The sequence below is a fragment of the Cherax quadricarinatus genome, chromosome 37 (assembly GCF_038502225.1).
Source record: "Cherax quadricarinatus isolate ZL_2023a chromosome 37, ASM3850222v1, whole genome shotgun sequence".
In the NCBI taxonomy this organism is placed as follows: Eukaryota; Metazoa; Arthropoda; class Malacostraca; order Decapoda; family Parastacidae; genus Cherax; species Cherax quadricarinatus.
In genome coordinates, this window is record NC_091328.1 from 7,490,779 (window position 1) to 7,505,427 (window position 14,649).

At 42.1% G+C, this 14,649-nt stretch overlaps 1 non-coding gene across 1 annotated transcript; it reads right to left on the reverse strand.

Annotated features, from left to right (window-relative positions):
• Positions 1-5,436: 5,436 nt before the first annotated feature.
• Positions 5,437-5,509, reverse strand: TRNAT-UGU (transfer RNA threonine (anticodon UGU)). Its single transcript has one exon. It is a non-coding gene; the product is annotated as a tRNA-Thr (tRNA).
• Between the last annotated feature and the right edge of the window lie 9,140 nt (positions 5,510-14,649).

The window sequence follows — 14,649 nt, forward strand, 5'->3', positions numbered from 1 at the left end:
TCTGTGTACATTATGCTCTTCAGCTGCAGACTTAGTTTGGTTGCGACCTTCATGACATTTTAAGCTCCACACTGCTGGTATTTCCTCGATCATTGTCTTGATGTACAGTGTCCTCAACCCTTTTTTAAAGCTTTTGAAGACATGTCTCCCTTTTATCAGCCTTACATACCCCGGTACTTGATAAAGCCCACCCCTGGGCGAAACGTTGTTAAAAGGATCCTCTGTTACCTGTGTTTTTATTCTCTTGCATACACCGTTAGTGTACTAGAGATTATACGCCCCCTTAGAGAGAGGTCTGTTATCAGTTGCCTAGAGCGCTTCCATCCCTGTTGGTACAGTTATTGGTAGCCTTACCCATGCTCCCACTCCCAGTCCTCATGACATGTTGGCGCCACACAATGGGCCAATATTGAAATCTGTTCATATCTAATTGTAGTTTATTACTATCGTCTTTTACTGGCATCCTTATTAATTTTTGCATATTTAACAAACTGCGACGTGTACCGCATAAATTTCTGCATTCGTATATGTTTATTGTTTACATGTACCAGTAATAGTAGCAGTAGTACAGGCCTCTACCACTCATTTTAAACCACCTCTTGAAATATTGTTTCCTGGTCCGAGAACAGAAGGTGTGAGTGAATATTAATATTCAAAGTTCAAATTCAAAGTTTATTCTCTATAAGGATTACAATGCTGAGTTTACAGAAATTTGGTTATTGTGTGGTTTACATGTAGTAAAATAGTGATTACAGAGTGTACCACTAGAACGCTTAGCATGGCTAGGCATTTCGGGCAGACTTAGTTTTATTCTTAATTGTAAAATATTACAAATTATGAGGTAAGTTGGTATTATGGCTAAGTGACTAAATACTAGTTTGTGAGTTTAGAAATGTGAATGCTTTTGTTTTGGCACAGTACATACTTTCAGTATTGGAGTATCACAGGATTCATTATTTTAAGATTGAGATTAATATTTCTGTTTATGGTCAAATGAATCAGTTAGTGTAAGTGTGAACCACCAGGTGGTATTCGTGTAGTTAGTTGACAGGGTGTATCAGGGAGATAAGATGTTTTCTAATGGTAGTTTTGAAGGTGATGAATGTGTCTGCAGTTCTAGAGTTCTCAGGTAGGGTATTCCAGATTTTAGGGCCTTTGACATACATTTAATTTTTGTAAAGGTTTAGTCGGACACGGGGAATGTCGTAGAGATGTTTGTGTCTGGTGTTATGCCTGTGGGTTCTGTCACAACTATCAAGAAAGTGTTTTAGGTCAAGGTTGATATTAGAGTTTAAGGCCCTGTAGATGTAGATTGCACAGTAGTAAGTGTGGATGTACTGAACAGGGAGTAAGTTTAGGTCTATGAAGAGTGGGGGGGGGGTGTTGCCAGGGATGGGATTTAGTGATTATTCTTACTGCAGCATTTTGTTGGGTTATTATTGGCTTTAGGTGTGTTGCTGCAGTTGATCCCCAAGCACAAATAGCATAGGTGAGGTATGGATAAATAAGTGAGTGGTATAGTGTGAGAAGGGCATTTTGCGGCACGTAGTATCGTATCTTGGAGAGGATCCCAACCGCTTTGGATACTTTTTTGGTTATATGCTGGATATGGGTGCTGAAATTCAGATTGTTGTCAAGGTATAAGCCTAGGAATTTGCCCCCATTATTTCTGGTAATTAGAGTGTTGTCAATCTTAATGTTAATTTGTGCATCTCCTGCTCTGCTACCAAACATAATATAGTAGGTTTTGTCAGTGTTAAGCGTTAGTTTATTGGCTGTCATCCAAGTCGATATTTTGATCAGCTCCTCATTCACAGTGGTGTTGAGGGTGGCAAGATTAGGGTGAGAGATGACATAAGTCGTGTCGTCAGCAAAGAGAATGGGTTTCAGGTGTTGGGATACGTTTGGAAGGTCATTGATGTATATGAGGAAGAGCAGGGGACCAAGGACACTTCCCTGCGGAACTCCAGTATCAAGTGGCCGTGTTGCTGATGCTGTGTCTTTAATGGTGACATACTGATACCTATTAGTAATGTAAGATTTGAAATAAGCAAGCGCATGGCCTCTTATACCGTAATGATCAAGTTTGTGGAGTAGGATGTCGTGGTCTACTGTGTCAAAAGCTTTTCTTAGGTCAATAAAAATTCCTAGTGGATATTCCTTATTTTCCAATGCTGTGTAAAGCAGATCTAGCATTTTTATGATTGCATCATTAGTGCTTTTATTTCCTGAATCCAAATTGGCAGGGGTTGAGTATGTTTTGAGCCGTTATAAATGAATCCAGTCTCCTGTGCACGAGTTTCTCAAAGATTTTGGATAGCAATGGTAAGTTTGATATTGGCCTATAGTTGTTTACGTCTGTAGGGTCACCACCTTTATGTATTGGTGTAACCCTTGCCATCTTGAGTAGTTTCAGGAAGGTGCTAGTCTCTAGTGACTTGTTAAAGAGTCATGAAATAGCATGCGAAAGGACATGGGCCGCTCGCTTGTACAGTAATGGTGGGACATGAGACATATGGTATACAATACCGACAGGTTGGTAGTAAGACACGTATGCAACAGTTAGGTATCTTTATTCTGAAACGTTTCGCCTACACAGTAGGCTTCTTCAGTCGAGTACAGAAAAGTTGGCAGAAGCAGTAGAGATGTGAAGACGATGTAATCAGTCCATCACCCTTCAAGAGGGAGCTGGACAGATTCCTAAAGTCAGTACCCTATCAACCGGGCTGTGGTTCCTACGTTGGATTATGTGCGCCCAGCAGTAACAGCCTGGTTGATCAGGTCCTGATCTACCGGGAGGCCTGGTCAAGGACTGGGCCTCGGGGGCGTTGACCCCCGGAACACCCTCCAGGTAAGTATAGCGGTTAGTTGAGGTTATCCTCCAGACAAGTCAGTATTGCGCGCACCCAGATACTTAGAGTACCTAATTACCATACATGTGGAACACGTTCTCTCGCACTCGAATTAGGTATCGCTGGGGTATACAGGGAAGGGATGATACACAAAAATACAACGATGGAGGAGGTAGTAATGAGTAAATCAAAGGAATAAAGATTAGAAAAGTTTCCTGATACTTAAATGGATGCTTTACATTTAGACAAATTTTATATATACAAAAAAAAAAATGTTGGAGTATTAAATGAGAGGTGGATGCTAGCAAGTAACGACAGACTATTTTATTCGCTCGAAAAACCGCAGACATGTATTGCAACTCGCTGGAAGTCCACACACCAGCCTAGCCAGGACATAGTCTCTCATTGACTCGAGGTTCTTTGCTGCCTATCACTCCCCCCAAGTTTCCGGTTACTAAAATCGTTCCTACAATGTTTACATGTGAAAAACGCGTGATTCCACACTGGTTCAAACTTCGGAAGTCGATCAGTTAGCATTTCTGGCGAGTCTGTACAGTGTCCACTGTCTTCCCCGGGCAGATAATAAAGGCGGCCGGCAACACACTGCACCCGGGGTCCTGTTTCCTGCGAGATTTGCCATATTACGTCAGAGAAATAATAACTTCTTATGAAGTTAAAAGATACGTGTGCAACCAATGAGACATTTAATTGTGGCAACGTTTCGCTCTCCAGGTAACGGACTGACAAAGCTCCTGCATTGACTGTAGACGTTATTTGCCTCTGGCAATATACCTAGGTTTTTCTCCTTGAGTGTGGTCTGCAGTGTGTCCCCCGAGTCTATTCTGTCTGGTCCTCTTGTCCCCTTAAATTTGCTGGGATTGAATTTAAGCAACCACTTGTCTAACCAATCTTGCACATTGTCCAGATTCATTTGTAGTCTTTTCTTGTCCTCGTTTGGTTTTATTATCGTTAATTTTACATAATCATCAAGCATCTGGATCAGTCCCATCTGTACACAATTTACATAAACCAGAAACAGTACCGATCCCCGAGGAACTTTGCGTATTACTTTTTTTCCCATTCTGACATGTCTTCCCAAACAATCGCTCTTTGCTTCCTGACCTGTCTCACTTCTGTTACTTTGTACCAGAATTCAATAGGTTGGTAAGGCAAGATTTGTCATTTCTGAACCCGTGCTAATTATTATTTGTGAAACCACAGCAATTACCTTGCATGGTATGTATGTTATTGAAACTCCTCAGTAGTTCAATGCTTCTTTCCTCTCTTCTCAAATATATGTACTACATTCACTAATTTCCAGATCTCGGGCAACTGTACTGTGCCCTTTGACCTGTAGATCTTAGCTAGGGGTTCAGGCAGTCTGCTCCCTCTCCCAGAATCCATGGTGAAATCTTTTCAAGTCCCGTTTCCTTTGATGTATCCAGTTCCATCCCAAGTTTCCATTACCTGTTAGTGTACCCTTTCTCCTAGGCCAGGGATTCTCAACTTTTCCTCCATCATTAACCCCCTCGGCTTGATCTATTTCTCCATTTACCCCCTTCCATACATACAATTTATCGCCATCATAAAGGGACAGAATAACAAAAAGGTCAGAAAAAATAAATTATTCAGGTTTTGTACAAAAATATTTATGCCTTGCCATGTAATATTATACCCCCAAAGGGTAAATTTGCCCATGGTTGAGAATCACTGCCCTAGTCTTTCAGGTATTGCCCGTTTCCACCGACTTGGCATGTCTTGTGAGCTCTCATCCTTCCTTCAGTTGCATTACCTGGTCTTTTACAGTCGTCTTTCTGCTGTGACTGTGAATTAGTTTGTCTAAACTTGACCTTTCCTGCTGCATCATTTTAAAATTTTCTTTCAACCTCCCTCTCACCATCCTTGCATATTCATTTTTGGCTAATCTGCTTGCTTCTCTGTTCTTGTCTGTCCTTCGCGTTCTGTACATTTTCCATGCTCTTACGATTTTCCTTTTTTGCCTCTCTGCATCACCAAGGATCCTGACTTTACTGTTTCCATTTCTGGGCATGAAATTCTCCTCTGCCTCCCGGCAATTTCCACAATAGTACTCCACTTCATCTGCTGACTTTCCTCTAAGTTCCCTTTCCAAATGCACTGCATTCAGTAATTATCTCCTCCCTACATGTTCCCTCTTCTAAAACCTGGCCTCACGCACCCTTGACCTGCCATTATTACCTTTGTTTAATTCCATCAGGTGCTCGTAGTTCAGTACTATATAGCCGCTAGTACCCAGGCGGCTCTCCTGTTCTATTTCACCTATGTCAGGGACCAAGTATATCGTCTCAAGAGACCCCCTTTAATTTGTTTAGTCTGCATTTTTTCATTAAAGGACCCCAGTGGATATAATTCGCTTTGATTTTTTTTGGGGGGTTATCCTAGGTTCTCTACACACATGTATGATAATCTATGTATACCTGAATAAACTTATTGATTGTTAGGCAAAATTTCGACCATTTCTTTCTCCCTCATTTAACAGCCTGGTTTCTGCTTAGTTATGTGCTGTAAATCTGCATCATTAAGAAGGATCAAAAACCTCCTCATGAGCCCCCAGGGAGGATCGAACTCCCGACCCCTGGTTTACAAGACCAGTGCTCTAGCCACTGAGCTATGGAGGCCCCTATCCACTATCTGTATATCCTATCTTAATTATTTAAATTAATGTTTATTATAGAAAACATTCATTTGATTATTTGAGGAAGTTGTTTGTGATTCACTTGTTTGACATTCTTGGGATATGGTGTCTTAACTCGCAAGACTGCATACTATTGTCAAATAGTGCTGCATTTCATATATTTAAAATAATATTTATTCACGTTTTTAAATAATAGCAACTAATACTTCAGAGTATCTTGAGGTAATTTTCCAGTATAAACGGATTTAAGGACCATTCTGACATATTGTAAATATCATAGTCTACGTAACAATAAGAAGAAAATGTCACTTTCTCTGATTCACTATTGTTTGAACATAAACTTGAGTAAAGTCTTATTTTTCGTTATTGTTGATTAAACAGTAAGCCTGCAAGAGATGTGATGTGCTTTGATGTTGAAATACTCTTGATTCAAGGAGATGGAGTTGTCTTTCCCTTCGATGGTTCAGGCTTTAACTCCCTTTCAACATCCAGGAAATTATATAGACTTTTTTGATACGAAGAAGTTACTGCTGCAGTAAATTAAAGTAATGATCTTACCTTACAAATAGTTATTGATAAGATAAGATAAGATTTCGTTCGGATTTTTAACCCCGGAGGGTTAGCCACCCAGGATAACCCAAGAAAGTCAGTGCGTCATCGAGGACTGTCTAACTTATTTCCATTGGGGTCCTTAATCTTGTCCCCCAGGATGCGACCCACACCAGTCGACTAACACCCAGGTACCTATTTGCTGCTAGGTGAACAGGACAACAGGTGTAAGGAAACGTGTCGAAATGTTTCCACCCGCCGGGAATCGAACCCGGGCCCTCCGTGTGTGAAGCGGGAGCTTTAGCCGGCCCAGGCCATCGGGCCTGGTGGCTATGGGATGACAATGGACAAAGGATCAAGCGGAACAGCGTCACTCGTGCATTACGATCATGTCGTTCCCGCGGTGAGGCTGGAAACTTTAGGCCGTGTTTCCTTAAGACACCTACTGTCCATGTTCACCTAGCATTACAATAGGTACCTGGGTGTTAGTCGACTGGTGTGGGTCGCATCCTGGGGATAAAATTGACCTTATTTGCCCAAAATGCTCTTTCATAACAAGCGGCTTTCTATATAGTAGTATGTCATTGATGTCAGCTAGGCCTGTATACCTTGTACATGTAGAAATAAATATTATCATTTGCTAGGAATGAGCCTCAAACTCCATAAATGTATGCCAGGTTTCCGACATTACCCTAACTCCGATAGATTTCGAAAAAGCCATTGACAACATGCCTATGCACTCAGCCCCGGGCCCAGACTCGTGGAACTCTGTTTTCATTAAGAACTGCAAGAAACCCCTCTCGCGTGCCCTAAGTACACTATGGAGGAGGAGCTTGGACATGGGTGAAATTCCACAGTCACTTAAAACAACGGATATAGCCCCACTCCATAAAGGTGGCAGCAAAGCATTAGCTAAGAACTATAGACCAATAGCTCTGACGTCCCACATCATAAAAATCTTTGAAAGAGTGCTAAGAAGCAGGATTGCAAATCACCTGGATTCCCAAAATCTGCACAATCCAGGGCAACATGGGTTCAGGGCAGGTCGCTCCTGCCTCTCACAACTACTGGATCACTATGACATGGCCTTGGATGCACTGGATGAAAATCAGAATGCAGATGTAATATACACAGACTTTGCAAAAGCATTTGACAAATGCGATCATGGCGTAATAGCCCATAAAATACGTGCTAAAGGAATAACTGGGAAAGTGGGGAGATGGATCTTCAACTTCCTAACAAATCGAACACAGAGTAGTGGTCAACAGAGTTAAATCGGAGGCTGCCTGTTGCAACCCCTGAATGGGTTGCAATGATTAATATGTATATATATATATAATTATTACCTTTTCATATAATTTTATATTGCTTATATTTGCGATAATAGCTAAATCGTGAATATATTGCTTTATAATATTATTTGACTTAGTTACCTGTTGTTAGGTAGGATGTAACATATGTGCTCAGTTCAAGTCTTAAGAACATAAGAAGGAAGGAACACTGCAGCAGGCCTACTGGCCCATGCGAGGCAGGTCCAAGTCTCCTACCGGCTTAAGCCAATGCACCCAATCTAGTCAGGTCAGGTCACCTTGACTTAAGGGAGGAACACGGCAACAGTCCTGGTAGCACAAGCTAATCAGGTCCAAGTCACACCCACCCACACCCACTCATGTATTTATCCAACCTATTTTTAAAGCTACACAACGTTCTGGCCTCTAGGACTGTACTTGGGAGTTTGTTCCACTCATCCACAACTCTATTACCAAACCAGTACTTTCCTATATCCTTCCTGAATCTGAATTTTTCTAACTTAAAACCATTGCTGCGAGTCCTGTCTAGGCTAGATATTTTCAGCACACTATTTACATCCCCTTTATTTATTCCTGTCTTCCATTTATACACCTCAATCATATCCTCCCTAATTCTACTTCTTTCTAGAGAGTGCAGATTCAGGGCCCTTAGTCTATCCTCATAGGGAAGGTTTCTGATACATGGGATCAACTTTGTCATCCTCCTTTGTACATTTTCCAGAGCATTTATATCCATTCTGTAATACGGTGACCAAAACTGTGCAGCATAATCTAAATGAGGCCTAACCAAGGATGTATAGAGTTGAAGAACAACCTGAGGACTTCTATTATTTATGCTTCTTGATATGAAGCTAAGGATTCTATTAGCTTTATTGCGAACACTTATGCACTGTTGTCTTGTTTTCAGATTACTGCTAACCAGAACTCCTAAATCTTATTCGCAATCCGTAATATTAAGATCTACATTATTTAGTTTATATGTGGCATGGTTATTGTCCTGTCCAACATTTAGAACTTTGCATTTGTCTATATTAAACTGCATCTGCCACTTCTCCGACCACTGCATCAGTCTATTCAAATCTTCCTGGAGTGCTCTAATGTCCTCGTCAGAATGAATTCGACGGCCTATTTTGGTGTCATCGGCAAACTTGCTGATGTCGCTCTTTATGCCCTCATCTATGTCGTTTATGTATATTGTGAACAGCAGGGGGCCCAACACTGACCCCTGTGGAACACCGCTCGTGACGCTTCCCCACTCTGATTTCTCCCCATTTATGCAAACTCTCTGCTGCCTATTTGTCAACCATGCCTCTATCCAGGAAAAAATGTCTCCTATTCCATGTGCCTTAATTTTCCTCAATAGTCTCTGATGTGGGACCCTGTCAAAAGCCTTACTGAAGTCCATATACACAATATCATATTCATTACCATGATCTACCTCCTCAAATACCTTAGTGAAAAAAGTTAATAAATTCGTAAGGCAGGAACGCCCCTTTGTAAAACCATGCTGAGATTCGTTGATTAATTTGTTTTTTTCAAGGTGGCTACGAACTGCCTCGGCAATTATTGATTCCATAAATTTTCCCACTATGGAGGTTAGGCTTATTGGTCTATAGTTCGAAGCTAAGGACCTGTCACCTGCTTTGAAAATAGGTATCACATTTGCCATTTTCCACTTATCTGGCACCATGCCAGTTTGTAGTGATATGTTGAAAAGATTAGCCAAAGGTTTGCTAAGTTCCTCTTTACATTCCTTTAGAACCCTTGCATACAGTTCATCAGGGCCTGGGGATTTGTTAGGTTTTAATTTATCTATTTGCCTAAGGACCATGTCACTTGTGACCCTAATCGTGCACAGTTTATTAACGTCCTGTTCCACATAATTTATCATTTCTGGAATATCGCTGGTATCCTCCTGTGTAAAAACTGAGAGGAAGTATGTGTTAAAACTTCTACACATTTCCTTATCACTGTCAGTGAGCTGACCCGAGGAACTTTTGAGTGGGCCTATCTTGTCCCTGATCTTACTTCTGTATACCTGAAAGAATCCTTTTGGGTTAGTCTTCGAATCTCTTGCAACTTTAACCTCATAATCTCCTTTTGCTTTTCTAATTCCTTTTTTTATTTCTCTCTCTAACTGAATATATCGATTTCTTAATTGCCCCTCCCCTCTTTTTATTTGCCTATATATGCCTCTCTTTTGACCAATTAGATATTTTAATCTATTGTTCATCCATTTAGGATCATTTTTGTTTGATCTGATTTCCCTATTTGGAACATAATTTGACTGAGCAGCTAGAACTATGCCCTGGAAAGCGTCATATCGGCAACCATCACCACCTACCTGACCGTTAGTCAGGTCATTCCAGTTCAGCCCACCTAATAATTTTTTAGTCCTATGAAATCAGCCAAGCGGAAGTCAGGGACAGAAACTTGATTGCCATTATTAGGGGAATTCCATGATATATTAAAACTGAGTGATTTGTGATCACTTTCCCCAAGCTCATCATTAACCTCAAGATTATTAATTAGTTTTTCCCTGCTGGCAAGAACCAAGTCAAGGAGGTTATTTCCCCTAGTTGGCTCTGTCGCAAACTGTTTTGAAAAACAATCCTGGATCGTATCAAGAAAGTCACCTGACTCTAAATTTCCTGTCAAATTGCTCCAGTCAATCTGTCTATAGTTGAAATCTCCCATTAGCACAACATTTTCGTATGTAGATGCCTTACGAATTTCGTCCCATAGAAGTTTAATGCACTCCCTATCAAGATTTGGGGCCCTGTAAATCACACCCAAAATTAGTTTTTCTCGGCCCTCGAGAAGCTGTAACCAAACAGATTCAGTGGCTGACGCTTCTAATTTAATATCTTGTCTAACACAACAATTTAAATTGTCTCTGACGTACATCGCTACTCCACCAGTTGACCCTGTCAGTGTGGAATAATTTATAGCCTTGTATGTGACATTCAGAGGGCATCTCTCTATCTTTCAGATTGAGCCAGGTCTCTGTTATAGCAATAATATCTGTTTCCTGCACTTGCAATTAATCTTAGCTCATCTATCTTATTTCTTACACCCCTGCTATTAGTATAGTAAACCTTAAGGGAGCTAGTCCCTTGCTGCCCTCTGCTGTCCCCCTTTGTTTGCTGACCTGATCTATTGTTTTTATTCATAACTTCATGCTGAATGCCTTTTATACATTTACTGTTTCCAACCCTAGTGTTGCAACCTGCTTGTTTCCCACACACACCCATACCTCTATCTTCCATCAGTTTAAAATCATAGGCATTTCACCAATGGCCTTCTCAATCGAGTCTGCAAGTGCTACCACCCCAGCCCCAGAGAGATGTACCCCATCCCTTGCATACATATCATGTTTGCCATAAAAGCTGTTCTAGTTGTCAATGAATGGGATTGCAAGTTCCTTGCAGTATCTGTCTAGCCAGCAATTTACACCAATTGCCCTAGACAACCATTCATTTCCTGCTCCCCTTCTAGGCAAGATGCTACATATGATTGGGATCCCTCCCTTAGACTTAATGAAATCTATAGCCGACCTGTACTTATCTAGCAGCTCTTCTCTCCTACTCTTCCCAATATCATTTCCACCAGCACTGAGACAGATAATGGGCTTGTTCCCATTACCTGACATGATATTATCCAGCCTGTTGACAATGTCCCCAACACCAGCTCCAGGGAAGCACACTCTATCTCTCATCTTCTTATTCCTATTACAAAAAGCACGGTCAATATATCTTACCTGAGAGTCACCAACCACAAGAATGCGCTTACCTCCATTAGCAGGGGCAGTAGCACCCTTACCTTCACTGGCCACTGAAGTACATTCATCCTGAAGAACAGAGAAGTGATTTCCTACCTTCAGATCTTCACTCTTAACTTTCCTTACTCTGATGCGCCTCCCATTACTGTGAACCACTCGCCACTTGTAGCAGGTGCTGGGCTGCACCTCACTGCTGGTAGCCGTTGCTACCTCCCCAACTATGGCCTCCTCACAGCGAGAGACGGACTGCACCTCACTGCTAGAAGCCTCATTCCCCACAACTCCAGCCACCTCACACACTCTCCCAGACCCATTGAGGTGGACCTTCAGCCTCCTAATCTCCTCCTGGAGAAGCAAGACCTCCTCCTTCAACTCTCTAACCTCAATTTTTAAAACACTGCAATTATCGCTTGTGGCTCATTAGACTGCCGGCTTCTGTTTCTGAGCTGCAGCTGTCCACGGAGCTATCACGTGATCGAGGGGGGGTGTCCTCACCTCGCCTGAAGTATTCAGTCTGGTCTAGACTCTCTTGGTGGTTGGACAGATCGTCTGTCTCATTGTTCTTGTTAGTTCTGGAGACTCTGTTCACAGAACATTGTATAGACTTAGTGATTTTCGACGTTGTACTGAGGTTGTGTGTCGCTAAGACACTCTGAGCAACCCAGGTCCTGAGCTGTAGCTTCTGACCTAATTTGTACTGGTATCTGTGTATTATCACAGTCGGGGATTTTCTTATGCTGAACTTAGATTCAGTAGTATGGGAGTTTTATGACTTTTGTGGAGGATCTGCTGATGGTCCCTACTTAGTGTCGTTATATTATCTCCTTGATCCTGATTGTGTCGCAGTTGCTTGTTATATTGCTATTGGGCTTAGCATTCTTTTTATTGTTCAAGCAGACTGTTCTGATTGCCAGTTGGTCAAGAAGTTAGTTTATTTGAGGACTTTGTCAGTCACTTGTTTAAGTCTAGTCGAGTCGTGAGACATAGCGAACTACTTAGAGCACTTACACACATACACACAAACTTACTTGTACATATTTGTAATATCTTATTAAATGTTAATGTACCAGACGGTACTTAAGAATTATAAATGTGATATGTGCTTCAGCACAATAATATTGTACTCGAGAGAAGTGATATTATTTTGATTACTGTGATTAATTTAATTTAACTTAATTTGATAATATACCTCTAGACTTAATAAATTTATTAAATTTTAATTTCTCTAGTTAGTAGCCTACCAGTTGTAATCCTGAAGCACTATTGAATCATACTGATTTATAATGGATAAATGGACTAGGATACTGACTACTTGTTACGACCCCTCAAGGAAGGTTCCTTGATGTTGGTGAGGGGCTCTTGATTTAGGGAATTGGATCTGTGCTCCAGTTCCCCGAATTAAGCCTGAATGACTTCCACATCCCCCCCCCCAGGCGCTGTATAATCCTCTGGGTTTAGCGCTTCCCCCTTGATTATAATAATAGTAATACTTGTTACGAAAACCCAGTAACAGGCTGGATGCTAGAAGGGCAGTCCTTTCTAGTATTCACTGGAGATCTCTAAGCTTTTAGAATCGCGTTTTTTTGTAACACTGCCATAGTGAAGAGCTCTGTTCCACAAGGCACAGTACTCGCCCCCATCTTATTCCTTATCCTCATATCAGACATAGACATAGATATACACCACAGCACCATATCATCCTTTGCGGATGATACTAGGATCTGCATGAGGCTGTCATCTGCTGAGGATGCGGTTAACCTCCAAGAAGATATAAACAAAGTTTTCCAGTGGGCAACGGTAAATAATATGATCAATGAGGACAAATTCCAACTACTCCGTTATGGAAAACTGGAGGAGATAATAACTAGAACAGAGTATACTACTGACTCCGGCCATACAATAGAGCGGAAAACTAATGTAAGGGACCTGGGAGTAGTAATGTCTGAGGATCTCACTTTCAAGGATCACAACAGTGCCACGATCACACGTGCAAAGAAAATGATAGGATGGATAATGAGAACTTTCAAAACGAGAGATGCCAAGCCAATGATGATCCTTTTCAAATCACTTGTTCTCTCTAGGCTGGAATACTGCTGTACATTAACATCTCCATTCAAAGCAGGTGAAATCGCAGATCTAGAGAGTGTACAGAGATCCTTTACTGCACGTATAAGTTCTGTAAAGCACCTTAACTACTGGGAACACTTGGAAGCACTTGACTTGTACTCGTTGGAACGCAGGAGGGAGAGATATATCATAATCTACACTTGGAAAATCTTGGAAGGAATGGTCCCAAATCTGCACACAGAAATCACTCCCTACGAAAATAAAAGACTGGGCAGGCCATGCAAAATGCCCCCAATAAAAAGTAGGGGCGCCATTGGTACACTAAGGGAAAACACCATAAGTGTCCGGGGCCCAAAACTGTTCAACAGCCTCCCATCAAGCATTAGGTGAATTGCCAATAAGCCCCTGGCTGCCTTCAAGAGAGAGCTGGACAGATACCTAAAGTCAGTGCCGGATCAGCCGGGCTGTGGCTCGTACGTCGGACTGCGTGCGGCCAGCAGTAACAGCCTAGTTGATCAGGCCCTGATCCATCGGGAGGCCTGGCCATGGACCGGGCCGCGGGGGCGTTGATCCCCGGAATAACCTCCAGGTAACCTCCAGGAACAGACGCGAGATGTGCAGACTGTCCCCTAGGTAAGGTGTTCCCAGGTGGCAAGCTGCTCCCTCAGGTCTGCCGTCTGGGAATAAACCCTTGTGTTGCCACATTATGGTCATCAATATACAGAAGTTTAATGAGATCTGGATTATTATAATTATTTTTATTACTGGAGAGTGCTAAACCCGTAGGGGTCATACAGCCCCTGGGGAAACAAAAAAAAAATATTCAGGTTTCATTCGCGAAATTTGAGTATAGGTCCAGTTCCGTAGATCAAGAGCCCCCTCATCATCGTATGCAACGCGCTCGCTCTCTCTCTCTCTCTCTCTCTCTCTCTCTCACACACACACATATATACACACACACACACACACATATATACACACACACACACACATACACACACAGGAAGTATTTCTTCAGCCACAGAGTAGTCAGGAAGTGGAATAGTTTGGGAAGCGATGAAGTGGAGGCAGGATCCATACATAGCTTTAAGCAGAGGTATGATAAAGCTCAAGGTTCAGGGAGAGTGACCTAGTAGCGACGAGTGAAGAGGCGGGGCCAGGAGCTAGGACTCTACCCCTGCAACCTCAACTAGGTGAGTACACAGTGTCCGTGGTTCGATCCCCGGCAAGGATGGAAACATTGGGTGTGTTTCCTTACACCCGTTCACCTAGCAAGCAAACAAGTAGGTACCTGGGTGTTAGTCAACTGGTGTGGGTCGGATCCTGGGGGACAAGATTGAGGACCCCAGTGGAAATAAGACAGTTCATTGATAAAGCACTGCCTAGGGTTATCCTGGGTGGCTAACCCTTCGAGGT